Source organism: Pseudophryne corroboree, chromosome 8 (assembly GCF_028390025.1).
Source record: "Pseudophryne corroboree isolate aPseCor3 chromosome 8, aPseCor3.hap2, whole genome shotgun sequence".
NCBI lineage: Eukaryota > Metazoa > Chordata > Amphibia > Anura > Myobatrachidae > Pseudophryne > Pseudophryne corroboree.
In genome coordinates, this window is record NC_086451.1 from 31,831,538 (window position 1) to 31,854,052 (window position 22,515).

A 22,515-nucleotide genomic window follows, 5' to 3' on the forward strand; every position below is an offset into this window, starting at 1 on the left:
AACCATCCCCTCCCACAGCCTAACCCTAACCCCCCCCACAGCCTAACTCTAACCATCTCCTCCCGCAGCCTAACTCTAACCATCCCCTCCCACAGCCTAACCCTAACCATCCCCTCCCACAGCCTAACCCTAACCATCCCCTCCCACAGCCTAACTCTAACCCTCCCCTCCCGCAGCCTAACCCTAACCATCCCCTCCCACAGCCTAACCCTAACCCACCCCTCCTGCAGCCTAACCCTAACCATCCCCTCCCACAGCCTAACCCTAACCCACCCCTCCCGCAGCCTAACCCTAACCACCCACTCCCACAACCTAACTCTAACCATCCCCTCCCATAGCCTAACCATCCCCTCCCGCAGCCTAACCATAACCATCCCCTCCCACAGCCTAAATAACCATCCCCTCCCACAGCCTAACCCTAACCATCCCCTCCCACCCCCTCCCATAGCCTAACTCTAACCATCCCCTCCCATAGCCTAACCCTAACCATCCCCTCCCGCAGCCTAACCCTAACCATCCCCTCCCGCAGCCTAACCCTAACCATCCCCTTCCGCAGCCTAACTCTAACCCACCCCTCCCACAGCCTAACCCTAACCATCCCCTCCCACAGCCTTACCCTAACCCCCCTCCGCAGCCTAACTCTAACCATCCCCTCCCACAGCCTAACTCTAACCATCCCCTCCCCTAGCCTAACTCTAACCATCCCCACCCACAGCCTAACCCTAAACATCCCCTCCCACAGCCTAACCCTAACCATCCCCTCCCACAGCCTTACCCTAACCCCCCTCCGCAGCCTAACTCTAACCATCCCCTCCCACAGCCTAACTCTAACCATCCCCTCCCACAGCCTAACTCTAATCATCCCCACCCACAGCCTAACCCTAAACATCCCCTCCCACAGCCTAACCCTAACCATCCCCTCCCACAGCCTAACCCTAACCCCCCCCCCCCCCGCAGTCTAACTCTAACCATCCCCTCCCACAGCCTAACTCTAACCATCCCCTCCCATAGCCTAACCCTAACCATCCCCTCCCACAGCCTAGCTCTAACCATCCCCTCCCACAGCCTAACTAACCATCCCCTCCTGCAGCCTAGCTCTAACCATCCCCTCCCGCAGCCTAACTCTAACCATCCCCTCCCGCAGCCTAACCCTAACGATCCCCTCCCACAGCCTAACTCTAACCATCCCCTCCCGCAGCCTAACCCTAACGATCCCCTCCCACAGCCTAACCCTAACCTTCCCCTCCCACAGCCTAACCCTAACCAGCCCCTCCCGCAGCCTAGCTCTAACCGTCCCCTCCCACAGCCTAACCCTAACCATCCCCTCTGATAAAGCTAAATATTTATCGTATATAAAACACTTTAAGAGGTCTAAGAACACTGTACGCTATCTACGTAGGAAGTACCGTAAGGGTACGCAAGTTGCGTAGCGATCGCTCAACCGTAGTCGAGACGCTCAAGCGTCACGTTCGCTTACGGCCCAGAGATCACAGGCAGGCACGCTATTGGCTGCCGACTAACGTAATGATTCGCTATAGCGTAGCGGACGCTCGGGACCACGAGGAGATCACCAGCGGTGCAGACGCTCCCAACGTTAAACCTTTATATCTATACCTTTAACAATGAAATACACAGTAAACCTTAGTGTGGTGATAGAGTGTAAGTGCAACCTGGTGTAACCTGATTAACTACAAAGCTGCTTGAGCGTCACCGACGCTCAGGGAATACTTAACACTATAAGAAATACACAGATACCTGGGCTTAGGGTCCAAAACCTATTATATGTATTATGACTATTATACTTGCAAAAGAATCACAGTACAATGCATACACTACAATATAACATAGACTAACTAACCAGATAACTACACAGGAAATACAATACAATACAATACAATCAAGGGAAAATAAGGGAGAAAGAGGGGAGAGAGAGATGGCTCACAATAACATCAAGACAATATGATTGCGGAGAAACACTTACGCACAAGGGGAAACGATCGCATGCGCCTCGATATCCAGCTCCCGATTATCAGCAATGAGAACCGTTGAAGAGAGTGAACTGGATACGGTCGGCCTGCCTATTTATGCCCCACACACAATACAATTCAATGGTCCCTACAATCTCATTGTTCATTGGACACAGGAATTCGGCTTCGCATTATAACAAAAGGTCATAGGTTGATTCATACAGGTGGGCTGTGACTGTTTCCAACTGTCCAGGTGGGTCGGATACTGGGTTTCCCGCCGCATGACTAAGTAAGAACAAATAATAGTAAATGGACATAAACTTCTTATGTCCATAACTATTCGCACGAGCGATTAATCCGCTGCACACCAAGGCCCTCATTCCGAGTTGTTCGCTCGGTATTTTTCATCGCATCGCAATGAAAATCCGCTTAGTACGCATGCGCAATGTTCGCACTGCGACTGCGCCAAGTAACTTTGCTATGTAGAAAGTAATTTTACTCACGGCTTTTTCATCGCTCCGGCGATCGTAATGTGATTGACAGGAAATGGGTGTTACTGGGCGGAAACACGGCGTTTCAGGGGCGTGTGGCTGAAAACGCTACCGTTTCCGGAAAAAACGCAGGAGTGGCCGGAGAAACGGTGGGAGTGCCTGGGCGAACGCTGGGTGTGTTTGTGACGTCAACCAGGAACGACAAGCACTGAACTGATCGCACAGGCAGAGTAAGTCTGAAGCTACTCTGAAACTGCTAAGTAGTTAGTAATCGCAATATTGCGAATACATCGGTCGCAATTTTAAGAAGCTAAGATTCACTCCCAGTAGGCGGCGGCTTAGCGTGTGTAACTCTGCTAAATTCGCCTTGCGACCGATCAACTCGGAATGAGGGCCAAACACCGGAATATTGCTATTTAAATACTCTTCCGATGGGTACCAAACACTACTGTATGACCCCTGTTAGACCCTTCGTACAATACAAAGAGGGATCTCTCTGTTCAGGAACATGCTATGTTAACTAAACTTTCAGTATCTATCAAAGGGACCATGATCTACAAAATACATTATTAGTGAAAATATGTAACGAATGAGTCGCACGCTACGATTACATAAACTCTACCGTAAATACGCATACCGTGCGCCTGCGGGTGCCCGCGACTGTGAGTATGTGCACGTACGGGAGAGCGTACGCATGCGCAGCGCGGACCAATATGAGGTGCAAATATGGCAGTGTGTGTAGAGATATTTTTCTGACTTTGACAGTCCACCCTTTGGCAGTCAACAATAACTGCCACTTCCTGAAAACATTTCAAAAGGAGAAAAATATATGTTAGGGGTTAATACATTTACATGGTTGGGTAAGGGAGGAGAGGAGATGGTAGGAAAAGGGTATGACCTAGTGAGATAGCAGAAGCATGTGTGTATGAATCCGTGCTTGGGGGTCATGTATCATCGTGCCGTACGTGTTTTAAATCAAGCTTCGAGGTATTGCGAAGTATACATTTGAATTCCTTCTTATCCCGTATTAAGGGTCTGTGGATGGGCTGTCAAACTCTACCGAGCTCATTTCGGCTTTCAGTTGTAACAAAATGGGGGAGCACATTTTAGTTGATGATACATGAATGGGGGAGATATGTGATTGCTGATATCTGTGCCTGTATTCCCTATCGACTATGTGTGTCATTACCTGAGGGTTGTAGAGATGAAGATAAAGAACACTTATGGAAAATGCAGTGGTATTCTATGTCAGGTTAATGTACATCTGTCGGTTGAAGTTTTGTTCGGTATCAGTTGAAAGTCGTCTTCTTTGCGCTGTTTTGCCCATTAGGTGCGGGCAAAAAGCTTTGTCAATGCCAATAGATTTACAAAAATGTTGGGCTAGCGTAAGTTTAAGAATTCTAGGGAAACTGGGGATCCATGGCAAAGTTCATCAAATGTCCGTATCTAAAGTGGTCAAAACTTCTTCTTTGGTCAATCCGTTGTCTGTATAGCGTCTCGTCAACTTCCTCGTCCAAGTGGGTCTTTTTATCTTGGAGAAAAACGGAAAAACAGGTGAAAGAAACGGACCGTATAATCGCATTTTCATTACATCATTGTTTCTATCGTTGGGTCATAGATCAAATCCAGGTTAATTACAGTTTCCTCACTCCTCAAACTCATCACTCTTGTACTTTGTTTGCACTTCATTAAAGCCTGACCGCATCTAAATATCAAGCCAATTGATATGACAACACCTAAGATACATAGGAGAAACTTCCCAACATCCATTATGACTCCTTGAGCCCAGTCTCCTAAACCGGAGAACCAATTTCGCGGGTTCAACCATGACACCCAACCAGTCAGCTCATTACCTACAGCCGCAAGAGTGAGATTGTGTCTTCGGCGAAATTCCCACTTCAATTGGAGAATATCGTCCATCTTTTGGTCTATGACCTCGACCGGATCCTCGGTGCTATTCGTGATATACGTGCAACATTTCACGCCGTATTGTGTTGCCAGTGTGACACAATATCCGCCTGTCACTGCTGTGAGGTAATTGAGAACCATTCTATGCTGTACCAGTTCTGTTTTGTAAGCCTGAAGTTCTCTTCCAGTATACCTAAACGTGTCATCATACATTTCAGTGATATTATCTAACAAATTTGCGAGCGCCGATATGTATTTATAATTCAGCACTCCTCTAGCGGTGCGGGTGAAATCTAACGCGATTAAGAATTGAATCCCGGTGGATTCACTTATCAGATCAGAGGCCGGATGCTCTGTCTTCTCTATCAGGTGCCTTTTAACAACGTGCTCGTAATGGGTGTGAGTATAAGGAGCTTGGGCACCACGGTGTATGTCTTTCATTTTGTCATGTGATACAGTCATTACTTCAGGCAGTACTTTTCCAATATAACACAATCCTTCAGAGTTTGGGGCAAGCCACTTGTACGCCTTTCTCCCGCATATGAAATATGCATCATCGGGGAGAACATATGGGACGGAGTAGGACATAACCATATTACACACCTTCCATGTGAAATCTCCTAACCCTAATTCTTCCATCTACTTAGTACACGTATCAGGTTGTACGATATGTGCACAGTATCCTGGTGATACTTCTCCAACTCTCGTAATTCTATTTCCTAAGGTGTACCTATACCGGAAAGATTTTCCTCTACTGGCTATGTGGCGTACAAGCTCTGTATCTGTAGGCATTCTATCTGCTCTATGCGAAAAGGTCATGGTGTGATTACTCCATGACACTTCCCAATTTCCCGGTTTTCGGGGATTGGAGATGTTGAAACATAATAGGGACCTATCCACATGGTATTGGTGGAGCTTCAAACTAGGAGGGCTGGAGATATTAAACCTCCGGTCCACCGGTCTCCCACCATTTAACTCAAGTACCTCCTCTATCGTTAAAGGAAATGGTACTAGCCCTGATTTGCTATGACCCTGAGGTACTTGAGAGCATACCCAACAATCTGTTTTGTTTAACACATTACCCACTAAGGAGTGATAGTCACTCAATGGATGCCGGTCCATATGGATATTAAAACTGGATTGGCATTTCTTAATGCACCCATCCTCAATGACATTGTTACAGAGCCTACAGATACAGTTTTCTTCAGCTAACAATCCTTTACAATTCCTTCTATGGTCAATGCTATCGGATCGTTTTCTGATACTCGCCTTTGCTTGTTGATTATGTTGTTCTCGGAAAACTACGCCTCCATCTTTATCATCAGAACCCATTCCAGAACCTCTCTCGACCTCCATGGTACTCTCGCCGGAACAGACTGCTCTGGTCAATATCATGGTTAACAGGAAAATCCGGATCACAGTCTCTTGAGGCAAGTCCATCTTATAGGAGGAAAAAAGAAGACATTTGTAATGGGGGTATAAGAAAACAGTTTGTGGGGGAGAGAACTTGTTACGATAATAAGTTCTCTCGTCTTGTTGTTCTTCTTGTTCTGCTGTCCTCTCAAAAGGTGCTGTCTCTTCAGTCTTCCAAATGAACATTCTGGTGATGCAATATTCCTTCCTAAACAGCGATCTTTCTGTAAGGAGCAAAAATCTGGCATTACCATTGGTCCAACTGAGGGGTGACATACCATCTTTAAACCATGAAAACATGAGTGAGAAGAGAGAGAAAACAAAAAAAAACAAAAGAGATAGAGAACAATTCATGTGCATATATACATATTACATAACTCAACAATAAACACCAATAGGAAAAGAGAAATTAAACATTTTTTTCAAACATTTTAAAACATGGTCAGCATTAAGAAAACATTGTCAGATTTATCAGGCTGTCATATCTACGTGTCTAATGGTTTCCTTGAGCAGTCCCTCCCCACCAGCACCTCCATATTCCACTGTCTGTATCTGGCCAGAATACATTGTGGTGGATAGGTCATGCTGGGGTTTGGTAGACTTCTGCAAGGACCAAGCGGATATGCAATGTTTGAATTCTTACCAATAATCGTCAGAGATGGGGATAGAAAAAGAAACATTTCACAGATACATTTACAACTTTTCACCCGGTCATTCCTGTGTCTTCAGTGAATGACCTCCCAATTTATTAACCGTTACCTCAGGCTTACCGTCAGTCCTAATGATCACCTTTTCCTGACTACATATCATGGGTGTGGCCCAAAATTCTTCCTATGTGATCCCTGATTATAATCGTGTGTGTTATAATTTTGCTCATTTCTTGGTCTAGGGGGTCTAACTTTATGTGGGTTATTACAGTTGCTGGCATAATGCCCTTCTCTTCTACAATGATAACAAATCCTTGGCTTTCTCCATGTGCTAGGGGCCTGGGGTTCCGGTCGACTTGATGCCTCCTCTAGTGCTTGGATGTTCAGTGCCATTAACCGCTCTCCCTTCGCTTCCCTGGTTCTTTGGATATTTCGGTCATGCTCGATAGCGGACTCTCTTAATGCCGCCACCGAGATACCTCTCCAATGTGGTATGGAAGTTTGTACCCTAATTTTTAGTGTGTCTTTTAAGTTGTTCATTAATACGGACACAGCTACCTCTCTGTGGTGTACATTAGTTTCAATGTCATCTATACCAGTGTACCTAGCCATATCCTGCAGAGCCCGGTGAAAATACTCTGATGCGGATTCACCTTCTTTTTGTTTTATTGTAAAGATTTTATTCCATTTTACTACTGTAGGAAAATATTCTTTCAACTGTAGATTGATTCTTTTTACATTATCTTGGTTATACTCGTTTGTTAGTGGCACTTCCTCATCTAGCTTACAATCAGCGATAAATTTCAATGAATCAACATCGGGGGGTAAACATGTCCTCAAAACTGTCCTCCAATCTTTGTTATTTGGCTCTGCAGTGTGTCCTAGCACTCTAATGTATCTTTGACAAGCAACTAAGTCTTTCCTGGGATCAGGAAATTCAGACAGAATTGTTCTTAATTCTGTTCGGGAAAAAGGGCAGTACATGGCGATGTTCCTGACGGGGGTGACTCCTGAAGAGTCAGTTTTCCCATTTGGTACTGCAATCACCCTGACAGGATTAAGTCCAGTAACGTCATTCTGAATTGGTTCTACAATATGAGGTACATTTGTTTGTGCGTAATGTATAATACCATACGTACCTGTGGACACGACCTCACCTGACCCTCCATTAGGGGGTTTGTTTACAGTCTTTACCGATTGGGTCGCGTCCACCTGGATGTCTTGTGTGATGGCTTCTGGAAGAGGTGCCGACATCGTTCTGGGTTCACTTTCTTGTTGGTGTTCCTGAGGAAAGTTTAACATGGGGTGCGACTTGCATGGGTTAATAGTTGTACATTCAACAGTATTACAATTAGCATTGTTACATTTATTACACTTATTCTTATCATCTATACTACAGTTGCTAAGAGCGTTTTTATTGTTCACCCTTGTGCTTTTCTCCGCAACCATAATCCCCTCCATTGCCATGTCTCTCCTCTCAAGATGAAAGTTAGGTATGTGAGTTACATTTCTTTGCATTTCACCCTCCTGTTGCCATAACTGTAAACAATCATAATGCTTGATTCGTCTCTTTGCTGATTTAATGAGACATATCCTTCTCCTTAAATTATGCAACACCTCTGAGTCAAAACTACCTATCCCGGGAAATGGTGCCTTATCCCCCGCAGTCATTCGTGTCCATTCATCACAAAAGGTCTCAGTGTGGGGACCATATTTCCCCCACATTACTAACCGAGCAGACCCTCGGGGTCTGCAAGCCTCTGGAGTCTGAATCCTGACTGCTGAACGTCTCTGTGTTGTGCACTTGGCTGCTATTGTGGACCTTTTTAACACAGAAAAACTTCCTAAAATGCACCAAACACAGAAATTCGTTGGAAATCCTTAAAGCTCTTCCACTGAACTTCTTCTGCTCCGGGTATCTCCGATCCGCCTTCTAGCAGACACGTGTAGCCGTTGCAGGCCCTATCTTTAGAGATTTTCCTGAGAAAATTCCCTTCCTTTTTCTTTACACAAATCACGCTTGCATGTGCTCCCTACAACACATATGAGGGCAAGATTTACGCATGGATATACGACCTCATATCACGTTGCGTTATTGGTCACACATACAACCGTGCGGTCCAATCGTACCACTTATAGACACTTGTTGCCCATAAATGGTAGGATCATTGGAGTCTCCCTACTGTGCTCCAAAACAGCCAGAGCGTGATACAACGAAAACTTTATCACACTCTGTTGCACGTTTTCACTTCAGGCCGTGCTCATAGATCACACAGATCACAAAGTCCACAAAGCGGGATTTAATACCGTTTTATCACATAGACCACAAAGTCCACAAAGCGGGATTCAATACACTCATACCGTTTTCAACCCACTATCATTCTTATAGTTTTCTGATCAGAAAAATCATTTCCCGTAGTCTGATAGCTCTCCCCAGAGGTATTACAGTAAAGTAAGGTATTTAAACTAAGTTTTTGGAAAACTGAAATCAATTTGTGCTATTTATCGCCTTGCGCTATTTACCGCGTTGCGCTATTTATCGCCTGTTAAAATCAACTTGTGGTTTGAGTTACGTGGGCGTACACAGACGCTCCGTTACGTAATATACGCTGCGTGCGTCGGCCTTTGGATTGTGTACGCAAGTCTTTGTTAGAGACACGTGTACGCAAAGCAAAGATCCACCGTAACACAATTTATACTTTTATCAATGTAGATTGATCCTTGATCATCTACCACACAACACACTGACTTCGCCTTATCTCCCAGGCAAAAACTGTGTGTTTGTCTATACTTTAACTTTATTACCTCTATTCTTAAACTATGAAATAACGGCAAATCTCTTTTAGCACTTTTATCAACTATAAAACTGGCAGACAGGAGAGTGATATACGAGAATACACAAATGAAAAAGGAATGCAGATATATATGTGTGCGTGTGTACGCAAGATAGAAAAATAAACAGTTTTAAAAGACACTAGCGTTTTGCTCTTACCTCCGGTTCCCGGATTCCTTCAGCACCCTTTACCTAAGCGAAGCAGACGCTTATCCCGTCAGCACTACGAGGGATACAACCTCCCGCCCTTTGCTGATGGATAATGTCTGCTGATATTACCTAGTGCAGATATGTGAAGGACTGGACGGCCCCCAATTGATAAAGCTAAATATTTATCGTATATAAAACACTTTAAGAGGTCTAAGAACACTGTACGCTATCTACGTAGGAAGTACCGTAAGGGTACGCAAGTTGCGTAGCGATCGCTCAACCGTAGTCGAGACGCTCAAGCGTCACGTTCGCTTACGGCCCAGAGATCACAGGCAGGCACGCTATTGGCTGCCGACTAACGTAATGATTCGCTATAGCGTAGCGGACGCTCGGGACCACGAGGAGATCACCAGCGGTGCAGACGCTCCCAACGTTAAACCTTTATATCTATACCTTTAACAATGAAATACACAGTAAACCTTAGTGTGGTGATAGAGTGTAAGTGCAACCTGGTGTAACCTGATTAACTACAAAGCTGCTTGAGCGTCACCGACGCTCAGGGAATACTTAACACTATAAGAAATACACAGATACCTGGGCTTAGGGTCCAAAACCTATTATATGTATTATGACTATTATACTTGCAAAAGAATCACAGTACAATGCATACACTACAATATAACATAGACTAACTAACCAGATAACTACACAGGAAATACAATACAATACAATACAATCAAGGGAAAATAAGGGAGAAAGAGGGGAGAGAGAGATGGCTCACAATAACATCAAGACAATATGATTGCGGAGAAACACTTACGCACAAGGGGAAACGATCGCATGCGCCTCGATATCCAGCTCCCGATTATCAGCAATGAGAACCGTTGAAGAGAGTGAACTGGATACGGTCGGCCTGCCTATTTATGCCCCACACACAATACAATTCAATGGTCCCTACAATCTCATTGTTCATTGGACACAGGAATTCGGCTTCGCATTATAACAAAAGGTCATAGGTTGATTCATACAGGTGGGCTGTGACTGTTTCCAACTGTCCAGGTGGGTGGGATACTGGGTTTCCCGCCGCATGACTAAGTAAGAACAAATAATAGTAAATGGACATAAACTTCTTATGTCCATAACTATTCGCACGAGCGATTAATCCGCTCCACACCAACACCGGAATATTGCTATTTAAATACTCTTCCGATGGGTACCAAACACTACTGTATGACCCCTGTTAGACCCTTCGTACAATACAAAGAGGGATCTCTCTGTTCAGGAACATGCTATGTTAACTAAACTTTCAGTATCTATCAAAGGGACCATGATCTACAAAATACATTATTAGTGAAAATATGTAACGAATGAGTCGCACGCTACGATTACATAAACTCTACCGTAAATACGCATACCGTGCGCCTGCGGGTGCCCGCGACTGTGAGTATGTGCACGTACGGGAGAGCGTACGCATGCGCAGCGCGGACCAATATGAGGTGCAAATATGGCAGTGTGTGTAGAGATATTTTTCTGACTTTGACACCTCCCACAGCCTAACTCTAACCATCCCCTCCCACAGCCTAACCCTAACCATCCCCTCCCGCAGCCTAGCTCTAACCGTCCCCTCCCACAGCCTAACCCTAACCCCCCCCCCGCAGCCTAACTCTAACCATCTCCTCTCGCAGCCTAACTCTAACCATCCCCTCCCACAGCCTAACCCTAACCATCCCCTCCCACAGCCTAACCCTAACCATCCCCTCCCACAGCCTAACTCTAACCCTCCCCTCCCGCAGCCTAACCATCCCCTCCCACAGCCTAACCATCCCCTCCCACAGCCTAACCCTAACCTTCCCCTCCCACAGCCTAACTCTAACGGTCCCCTACCGCAGCCTAACCCTAACCATCCCCTCCCGCAGCCTAACTAACAATCCCCTCCCGCAGCCTAACCCTAACCATCCCCTCCCGCAGCCTAACCCTAACCGTCCCCTCCCACAGCCTAACCCTAACCGTCCCCTCCCACAGCCTAACTCTAACCCTCCCCTCCCGCAGCCTAACCCTAACCATCCCCTCCCACAGCCTAACCCTAACCCACCCCTCCTGCAGCCTAACCCTAACCATCCCCTCCCACAGCCTAACCCTAACCCACCCCTCCTGCAGCCTAACCATCCCCTCCCACAGCCTAACCCTAACCCACCCCTCCTGCAGCCTAACCCTAACCATCCCCTCCCACAGCCTAACCCTAACCCACCCCTCCTGCAGCCTAACCCTAACCATCCCCTCCCACAGCCTAACCCTAACCCACCCCTCCTGCAGCCTAACCCTAACCATCCCCTCCCACAGCCTAACCCTAACCCACCCCTCCCGCAGCCTAACCCAGGTCAGGAAGAGGAACTTGACAAGAACCTATTGCAGGACATAACTAAAATGGCATTAAAAGGAGAGGTAATAATCATGGGAGACTTTAATCTTCCTGATGTAAACTGGGAGGTGTCTGTTGCTAGTTCCACTAGAAGTAGGAACATTTTAAATTCCCTTCAGGGAGCATCCCTCCACCAATTGGTGAGGGAGCCCACTCGGAAAGACGCAATATTAGACTTAATACTTACAAATGGAGACAGATTATCAGACGTAAAAGTGGGTGAAAACCTCGGATCCAGTGATCATCAAGCAGTATGGTTCAGCATTAAGACAGAGACTGACTCGTCCCATACAAAAACAAAGGTGTTGGATTTTAGGAAGGCTGATTTTGTAGGGATGGGAAAATGTGTAAGCGATTCTTTGGCAGAGTGGAGGAACTTGGAAACAGTGCAGGAGAGGTGGAAAACATTCAAATGTGCAATATTGAAGGCAACAGACCTTTGTATCAAAACTGTTAGGAAAAACACAAGGAAAAGGAAGCCAGTGTGGTTTGCAAAAGAAGTAGCAAATATTGTGAGAGCAAAAAAGATGGCTTTTAGGAAATATAAGCAGACACAAAATAATGAAGACAAAAAGATATATCTTGTTAGACAGAAGGAGACAAAGAAGGTAATCAGATGTGCAAAGGCACAAGCTGAGGAGAAAATGGCCCAGTCAGTGGGTAAAGGAGGCAAAACTTTTTTTAGGTATATAAGCGAAAAAAGAAAAACAAAAGGCGGAATTATAAAACTAAAGACGGACACTGGGAATCTTGTTGAGGGAGACAATTTAATAGCAGATCATCTTAATGATTATTTTTGCTCAGTATTTACTACTGAAAGAGAGGGGAAGGGGCCACAGTTAAGTTGCAGGGATATTCAGGAAAATGAAACAAGTACATTTACAGAGGAGAAGGTCCTAACAGAACTCTCAAAGCTGAAAGTGGACAAATCTATGGGGCCAGATGGGATACATCCAAGGATACTAAAAGAACTTAAAGAGGTGCTGGTAGCACCATTGACAGAATTATTCAACCAGTCATTAGCTACAGGAGAAATTCCAGGGGACTGGAAAAGAGCAAACGTAGTCCCACTGCACAAAAGTGGAAGCAAGGAAGAGGCAAACAACTACAGACCAGTGAGTCTTACATCAGTAGTAGGGAAATTGATGGAAACACTCTTAAAAGAAAGAGTTGTAGATCATCTCAAATCCGGCAATTTACTGGATCCCAAACAGCATGGATTCACTGGGGGAAGATCATGTCAAACAAATCTTATTGACTTTTTTGATTGTGTGACTAAAGTGATGGATAAAGGTGGAGCCATGGATATAGCTTATCTTGACTTTAGTAAGGCTTTTGACACAGTTCCACATCGCAGACTGCTAAATAAACTTGAAAGTTTGGGATTGGATATTAGGATTATTGAATGGATAAGATCTTGGTTGAAGGATAGAAAACAGAGAGTTGTGGTAAATGGAGTGCATTCACAGGAGGGAAATGTTACCAGTGGAGTACCCCAGGGATCTGTACTTGGACCAGTGCTTTTCAATATCTTTATTGGTGACATTGCAAATGGGATTAAAGGGAAAGTATGCCTTTTTGCAGATGACACAAAGGTATGCAACAGGGTAGACACACCAGGTGGGGTAAAACAAATGATTGAGGATCTAGGTAGACTAGAGGAATGGTCAAGAGTCTGGCAATTACAGTTTAATGCCAAAAAATGCAAAATCATGCACTTGGGTCTCAAAAATCCTAAAGCTAAATACAGTATTAATGGCACTATACTGGAAACTACTGAGGAGGAAAGGGATCTAGGAGTCACTATTTCAGATGACTTAAAGGCAGGTAAGCAATGTAACAAGGCAATGAGGAAGGCTAGTCAGATACTTGGCTGCATTGGGAGAGGAATCAGCAGCAGAAAGAAAGAAGTAATAATGCCACTGTATAGGTCATTGGTACGGCCTCATCTAGAATACTGTATTCAGTTCTGGAGGCCATATCTTCAAAAGGATATTAATACATTAGAAACTGTACAAAGGAGGGCAACTAAAATGGTGCATGGCCTACATCACAAAACATACCCAGAAAGACTAAGAAATCTCAATATGTATAGTTTGGAGCAGAGAAGAGAAAGGGGCGACATGATAGAAACTTTCAAATATATGAAGGGTTTTAACAAAGTCCAGGAGGGAAACATTCTCCAAATGAAGAGAAGCAATAGGACACGAGGACATGCACTGAGACTGGAGGGGGGGAGGTTCAGGGGAAATTTGCGGAAAAATTATTTCACAGAAAGGGTAGTGGACAAGTGGAATAGCCTCCCATCAGAGGTGGTAGAGGCTAAGACAGTAGAGCAATTTAAACATGCATGGGATAGACATAAGGATATCCTTACAAAGAAATAAGGATCAAATAAGGTTAGTGATAAAAAAAAATAATATATAAAAAAAAAAAAGGGGCAGACTAGATGGGCCAAGTGGTTCTTATCTGCCGACAAATTCTATGTTTCTATGTTTCTAACCATCCCCTCCCACAGGCTAACTCTAACCATCTCCTCCCATAGCCTAACCCTAACCATCCCCTCCCGCAGCCTAACCATAACCATCCCCTCCCACAGCCTAAATAACCATCCCCTCCCACAGCCTAACCCCAACCATCCCCTCCCACCCCCTCCCATAGCCTAACTCTAACCATCCCCTCCCATAGCCTAACCCTAACCATCCCCTCCCGCAGCCTAACCCTAACCATCCCCTCCCGCAGCCTAACCCTAACCATCCCCTCCCACAGCCTAACTCTAACCATCCCCTCCCACAGCCTAACCCTAACCATCCCCCCCCACAGCCTAACTCTAACCATCCCCTCCCACAGCCTAACTCTAACCATCCCCTCCCATAGCCTAACTCTAACCATCCCCTCCCATAGCCTAACTCTAACCATCCCCTCCCACAGCCTAACTCTAACCGTCCCCTACCGCAGCCTAACCCTAACCATCCCCTCCCGCAGCCTAACTCTAACCATCCCCTCCCGCAGCCTAACTCTAACCATCCCCTCCCATAGCCTAACTCTAACCATCCCCTCCCATAGCCTAACTCTAACCATCCCCTCCCATAGCCTAACTCTAACCAGCCCCTCCCACAGCCTAACTCTAACCGTCCCCTACCGCAGCCTAACCCTAACCATCCCCTCCCGCAGCCTAACCCTAACCATCCCCTCCCGCAGCCTAACTCTAACCATCCCCTCCCACAGCCTAACCCTAACCATCCCCTCCCGCAGCCTAGCTCTAACCATCCCCTCCCACAGCCTAACTCTAACCATCCCCTCCCGCAGCCAAACTCTAACCATCCCCTCCCGCAACCTAACCCTAACCATCCCCTCCCACAGCCTAACCCTAACCATCCCCTCCCGCAGCCTAGCTCTAACCGTCTCCTCCCACAGCCTAACCCTAGCCCCCCCCCCCCGCAGCCTAACTCTAACCATCCCCTCCCGCAGCCTAACTCTAACCATCCCCTCCCGCAGCCTAACCCTACCCCCCCGCAGCCTAACCCTAACACCCCCCCCCCCCGCAGCCTACCCCTAACAGCCCCCTCCCGCAGCCTAACCCTAATCCCCCTCCCGCAGCCTAACCCTAACCACCCCCACCCGCAGCTTAACCCTAACCCCCCACCGCAGCCTAACCCTAACAACCCCCCCCCCCGCAGCCTAACCCTAACCTCCCCCTCCAGCAGCCTAATTCTAACCTCCCCTCCCGCAGCCTAACCCTAACCCCCCCCCCCGCACCCTGACCCTAACCGCCCCCTCCAGCAGCCTAACTCTAACCTCCACTCCCGCAGCCTAACCCTAACTACCCGACCCCCCCCTGCAGCCTGACCCTACAGCCTAACCCTAACCATCCCCTCCCGCAGCCAGACCCTAACCCCCCTCCCCAACCGCAGCCTAACCCTAACCACCCCCCTGCAGCCTAACCCTAACCGCCCCCTCCAGCAGCCTAACTCTAACCTCCACTCCCGCAGCCTAACCCTAACCACCCGACCCCCCCCCCTGCAGCCTGACCCTAAGCAAACCCCTCCCCACCGCCCGCAGCCTGACCCTAACCTTCCCCTCCCGCAGCCAGACCCTAACCCCCCTCCCCAACCGCAGCCTATCCCTAACCACCCCACCCCCCGCAGCCTAACCCTAACCACCCCTCCCGCAGCCTAACCCTAACCACCCCTCCCGCAGCCTAACCCTAACCACCCCGCCCGCAGCCTAACTCTTAACCATCACCTCCCGCAGCTTAACCCTAACCATACCCTTCCGCAGCCTAACTCTAACCCACCCCTCCCACAGCCTAACCCTAACCATCCCCTCCCACAGCCTAACCCTAACCCCCCCGCAGCCTAACTCTAACCATCCCCTCCCACAGCCTAACTCTAACCATCCCCTCCCATAGCCTAACTCTAACCATCCCCTCCCACAGCCTTACTCTAACCATCCCCTCCCACAGCCTAACCCCCCCCCCCCGCAGCCTAACTCTAACCATCCCCTCCCACAGCCTAACTCTAACCATCCCCTCCCACAGCCTAACTCTAACCATCCCCTCCCATAGCCTAACTCTAACCATCCCCTCCCATAGCCTAACTCTAACCATCCCCTCCCATAGCCTAACTCTAACCGTCCCCTCCCACAGCCTAACTCTAACCGTCCCCTCCCGCAGCCTAACCCTAACCATCCCCTCCCGCAGCCTAGCTCTAACCATCCCCTCCCACAGCCTAACTCTAACCATCCCCTCCCGCAGCCTAAATCTAACCATCCCCTCCCGCAACCTAACCCTAACCATCCCCTCCCGCAACCTAACCCTAACCATCCCCTCCCACAGCCTAACCCTAACCATCCCCTCTCACAGCCTAACCCTAACCATCCCCTCCCACAGCCTAACCCTAACCATCCCCTCCCACAGCCTAACCCTAACCATCCCCTCCCGCAGCCTAACTCTAACCATCCCCTCCCGCAGCCTAGCTCTAACCGTCTCCTCCCACAGCCTAACCCTAACCCCCCCCCGCAGCCTAACTCTAACCATCCCCTCCCGCAGCCAACTCTAACCATCCCCTCTCGCAGCCTAACCCTAACCCCCCCGCAGCCTAACCCTAACACCCCCCCCCCGCAGCCTACCCCTAACAGCCCCTTCCCGCAGCCTAACCCTAATTCCCCCCCCCGCAGCCTAACCCTAACCACCCCCACCCGCAGCTTAACCCTAACCCCCCCCCCGCAGCCTAACACTAACAACCCCCCCCCCCCCCCCGCAGTTTAACCCTAACCGCCCCCTCCAGCAGCCTAATTCTAACCTCCCCTCCCGCAGCCTAACCCTAACCACCCCCCCCTGCAGCCTGACCCTAACCCACCCCCTACAGCCTAACCCTAACCATCCCCTCCCGCAGCCAGACCCTAACCCCCCTCCCCAACCGCAGCCTAACCCTAACCACCCCCGTGCAGCCTAACCCTAACCGCCCCCTCCAGCAGCCTAACTCTAACCTCCACTCCCGCAGCCTAACCCTAACCACCCGACCCCCCCCCCCTGCAGCCTGACCCTAACCAAACTCCTCCCCACCGCCCGCAGCCTAACCCTAACCTTCCCCTCCCGCAGCCAGACCCTAACCCCCCTCCCCAACAGCAGCCTATCCCTAACCACCCCCCGCAGCCTAACCCTAACCACCCCTCCCGCAGCCTAACCCTAACCACCCCTCTCGCAGCCTAACCCTAACCACCCCGCCCGCAGCCTAACTCTAACCTCCCCCTCCCACAGCCTAACCTTAACCACCCCGCCCACAGCCTAACCATCCGATCCTGCAGCCTAACCCTAACCGCCCCCACCCCTGCAGCCTAACCCTAACCGCCCCCACCCCCTTCACCGTAGTGCCTACCCCTAACGTCTCTACATACTGTACTGTCAGGATTCTGGTCGTCTGAGTCTTGGGATCCCGACTGCTGGGATTTTGACCGCTAACCTCCCGAGAGGTCACATTGAACTTTATTAATTCACTGTTTTTAATATTGTGACATTATCACACTATTGTTCCTTTCTTTTTGTTCCGTGTCTGGCATCCACCTAAGGGAAATCACATCGTTACTACATCTACTAAGGGAAGTGTTATTCCTTCTTATATATACTTGTTTATATGTATTTAAACGTAGTCATTAAGGTTTAGCGCCTTAAGAGGTTCCTATTTGTATTATTGTTGAATTTTATTTATTTTTTAATCTGGGCGAAACCGGGAAACCTTTCCGGGGCGCCAGGCTAGCCCTCTATAACCCTTATTTCTTGGCAGAGGAGCAGTGTAATGTGTGAGAATCATATGACACAATTCAGAAAAGAAGACAAAAGACATAACATGAACATACAGATGGAGCCTTGCTCATCTAGCCTTCTCTGCTGCACCATGGTGCACCAATTTTTTTTTTAAGCATATGCCTTTCATCTATTGTTCTCTGTACTCCTTAGGATGCCATCGGACGTAACCTTAATACAGGAAATGAAGGTCTCTGTTTTGCGCTAATGAACAGTGTTACAAGCACGGCTGAGAAATAGCTTATGTAGTATGTCGCAGCAGTGCTCATTTTCACCACGGCACTGAGGTCTTGAGTTCGATTCCCACCACGGGCCAATAGGGTGTGGAGTTTGTATATTCTCTCCATGCTCTCGTGAGGTTCTGTCAGTTAACCTGGGTTCCTCCCAAAATCATACAGGTAGGTTAACTGGCTCCTGCCCAGAAAATACAAATTATCCCTAGTGTACATGTGGTAGAAAATATGGAGTGCAAGCTCCGCTGGGGCAGGGACTGATATGTCATTAGTACAGTCCCTCCAGTGCCGCACAAGAAATACGCCTCCTAAGAGCTGTGTCCGTGTATAATGATGTCATGTGTCCGGGGAGGCGTGCAACACTTATACAAACACGCCTCTTCTCAACCACGCCGACGTGTAAGGAGGTGCAAATCTATCATTACATTAGTAAGCAGCAGAAGCTCCGCAAAGTCTCGCTCTTTGTTGCAGGGGGGACCCCCCAAATCACCTAGTTGGGGGCAGGGCGGCAGGGGCGCTTCTGCCCTGGGATCTTTCCTGCTCGGTCTGTTGGGTGTGTGGGCTCACCAGGGTCTGAGTTGTGGCCGGATGGCCCTGTGCTCCCTCGCAGCACCCTCGCCTGTCGCTCTGCGCTATTTTCACATGACCGGCACAATATTTGGAGGCCAAAAGCACTGTGACCGCGTGTGAGTAGCTGGGGGCATGGTCCAGTTTGGAGTGACGTGTACAATGTAAAATTTCCAAGTCAATTGTATCGGGACGGGACCTGTTGAAAAAAAATTAAAATAAAACAAAAACTTTCAGGGATAGATTTAATAAAGCTTCTAAAACAGTCAAGACCCTGTCAACCTTTTTGTAACCCGTCGACCTTTTCTGCTGCCTACATTTTCATGTCGACTTTTCGACCCTGTCAACCTTTTGACCCAGTAAAACCTAATGCATGTCAACCATTTGGGGTCTACCTATTGACTGTCTTATCTTTAAAGGGTTCAGGATGATAGGTCGACCTCATATGACAATGATCGAACCATATGGTCATGACAATGACATGACAATGATCGAAACATATGGTCGACGCATTTGGTTTGTTTTTGTATTCAACTTTTTCAAACTTTACCATCCACTTGGTTTACGATTGGCATCAGTAACCTTGCCCGAAGCATGGCGAGTGAAGCGGTACACTTATTGGGGTCACATGTGGTTTTAAACGGTAAATGGCACCCAAAAAAACTTGCGTCAGCCTTTTTTCATGTCAACATTTTAATTGTGTTGACGTTTTGTTCCTGTCGACCTGTTGGGATGTCTTTTTCAGATGTCTCCCTTTCACCTCTTGACCTAATTATGGTCCAAATTATCTACACCCATCTTTTATGCCACACCCATTTTAACCGCGGTGACTGCGTGGATCCTGACAGCTCCCATGGTTCAAAAGGGAGACTAATGAGGAGGGGATGCAGGGACTTGTGGGGGGGGGAGGGGGGGGCATGAAGTCTAAAGTTGGGTACACACTAGGCAATGTGCTCCATGAGCGACATCGCCTGGTGTCCCCCCTCTGCTGGCCCGCGCGACGTAGGCATACACACTGTGCGATATTGCTAGCGACATCGCACAGTGACGTCATGCCTCGGCCGAGCCGTGCATACAGCTTTGGACGAGGGGGAGGCAGATTTAACATGTGCAGAGAGAGTTAGATTTGGGTGGGGTGTGTTCAATCTGCAATCTAAATTGCAGTGTAAAAATAAAGCAGCCAGTATTTACCCTGCACAGAAATAAAATAACCCACCCAAATCTAACTCTCTCTGCACATGTTACATCTGCCCCACCTGCAGTGCACATGGGGGGTCATTCCGAGTTGTTCGCTCTGTATTCTTTTTTCGCAACGGAGCGATTAGTCGCTAATGCGTATGCGCAATGTCCGCAGTGCGACTGCGCCAAGTAAATTTGCTATGCAGTTAGGAATTTTACTCACGGTTTTTTCTTCGTTCTGGTGATCGTAATGTGATTGACAGGAAGTGGGTGTTTCTGGGCGGAAACTGGCCGTTTTATGGGTGTGTGCGAAAAAACGCTACCGTTTCCGGGAAAAACGCGGGAGTGGCTGGAGAAACGGAGGAGTGTCTGGGCGAACGCTGGGTGTGTTTGTGACGTCAAACCAGGAACGACAAGCACTGAACTGATCGCAGATGCCGAGTAAGTCTGGAGCTACTCAGAAACTGCTAAGAAGTGTCTATTCGCAATTCTGCTAATCTTTCGTTCGCAATTTTAAGAAGCTAAGATTCACTCCCAGTAGGCGGCGGCTTAGCGTGTGTAAAGCTGCTAAAAGCAGCTTGCGTGCGAACAACTCGGAATGACCCCCATGATTTTGCCCAGATGCTAACTAAATTCCTGCTGCGATCAACTTGGAATTACCTCCATTACCCTCCGCGATATCACCCACTCTATCCGTTACATTAACCATCTCGGGGCTTCCAGGCCGGCAGCCCAGGTGCTGTGTTGCGGAGTCAGGGCCTCTGGGGATCTGGGCGTGGATGTGGCTGGGAGGCACTTCTGTGACATGACACGCAGAGCAGGCTCCGGGGCTCAGAGAGTACGCGGTGCAGGGAGGGCTATGAAAGGCTTCCGCTGTGCCGCTTTCATACACATCTATGCCGGTGGCCGCAGCAGCTTTTGTTCCACCTGCGGGGCGGCTAGGGAGTGGGGATTGTTGATGCCGGAGGGGGCAGATGGACTGGCAGCAGGACATTGCACGGCTGCTAAAAACTGCTAGCGAGCGATCAACGCGGAATGACCACCAAACGCTATGCCGCCGGCCACTGGGAGTGTATTTTAGCTTAGCAGAAGTGCGAACGAAGGAATCGCAGAGCGGGTACAAAAATATTTTGTGCAGTTTCAGAGTAGGTTCAGACCTACTCGGCGCTTGCGATCACTTCAGACCTTTCCGTTTCTGATTTGACGTCATGAACACGCCCTGTGTTCGGCCTTGTTTTTCCGAACACTCCCTGAAAACGGTCAGTTGACACCCATAAACGCCCACTTCCTGTCAATCACTCTGCGGTTGCCTGTGTGATTGAAAAGCATCGCTAGACCTGTGTAAAACTACATCGTTCGTTGTAATAGTACGCCGCACGTGAGCATTGCGCTGCATACGCATGCGCAGAAGTGCCGAGTTTTTGTCTGATCGCTGCACAGCGAACGAATGCAGCTAGCGAACAACTCAGAATGACCCCCATAGGACGCTGCAGTAAAAGGATGTTTCTCTGACGTCCTAGTGGATGCTGGGAACTCCGTAAGGACCATGGGGAATAGACGGGCTCCGCAGGAGACTGGGCACTCTAAAAGAAAGATTAGGTACTATCTGGTGTGCACTGGCTCCTCCCTCTATGCCCCTCCTCCAGACCTCAGTTAGATTTCTGTGCCCGGCCCGAGCTGGATGCACACTAGGGGCTCTCCTGAGCTTCTAGAAAGAAAGTTTAAAATTAGGTTTTTTATTTTACAGTGAGACCTGCTGGCAACAGGCTCACTGCAACGAGGGACTAAGGGGAGAAGAAGCGAACCTACCTGCTTGCAGCTAGCTTGGGCTTCTTAGGCTACTGGACACCATTAGCTCCAGAGGGATCGACCGCAGGACCCGTCCTTGGTGTTCGTTCCCGGAGCCGCGCCGCCGTCCCCCTTACAGAGCCAGAAGCATGAAGATGGTCCGGAAAATCGGCGGCAGAAGACTTCAGTCTTCACCAAGGTAGCGCACAGCACTGCAGCTGTGCGCCATTGCTCCTCATGCTCACTTCACACTCCGGTCACTGAGGGTGCAGGGCGCTGGGGGGGGGGGGGCGCCCTGAGCAGCAATAAAAACACCTTGGCTGGCAAAATAATCACAATATATAGCCCCAGAGGCTATATATGTGATAATTACCCCTGCCAGATTCCATAAAATAGCGGGAGAAAAGTCCGCGAAAAAGGGGCAGAGCTATCTCCCTCGGCACACTGGCGCCATTTTCTCTTCACAGTGTAGCTGGAAGACAACTCCCCAGGCTCTCCCCTGTAGTTTTCAGGCTCAAAGGGTTAAAAAGAGAGGGGGGGCACAAAATTTAGGCGCAATATTGTTTATACAAGCAGCTATAGGGGAAAATTCACTCAGTGATAGTGTTTATCCCTA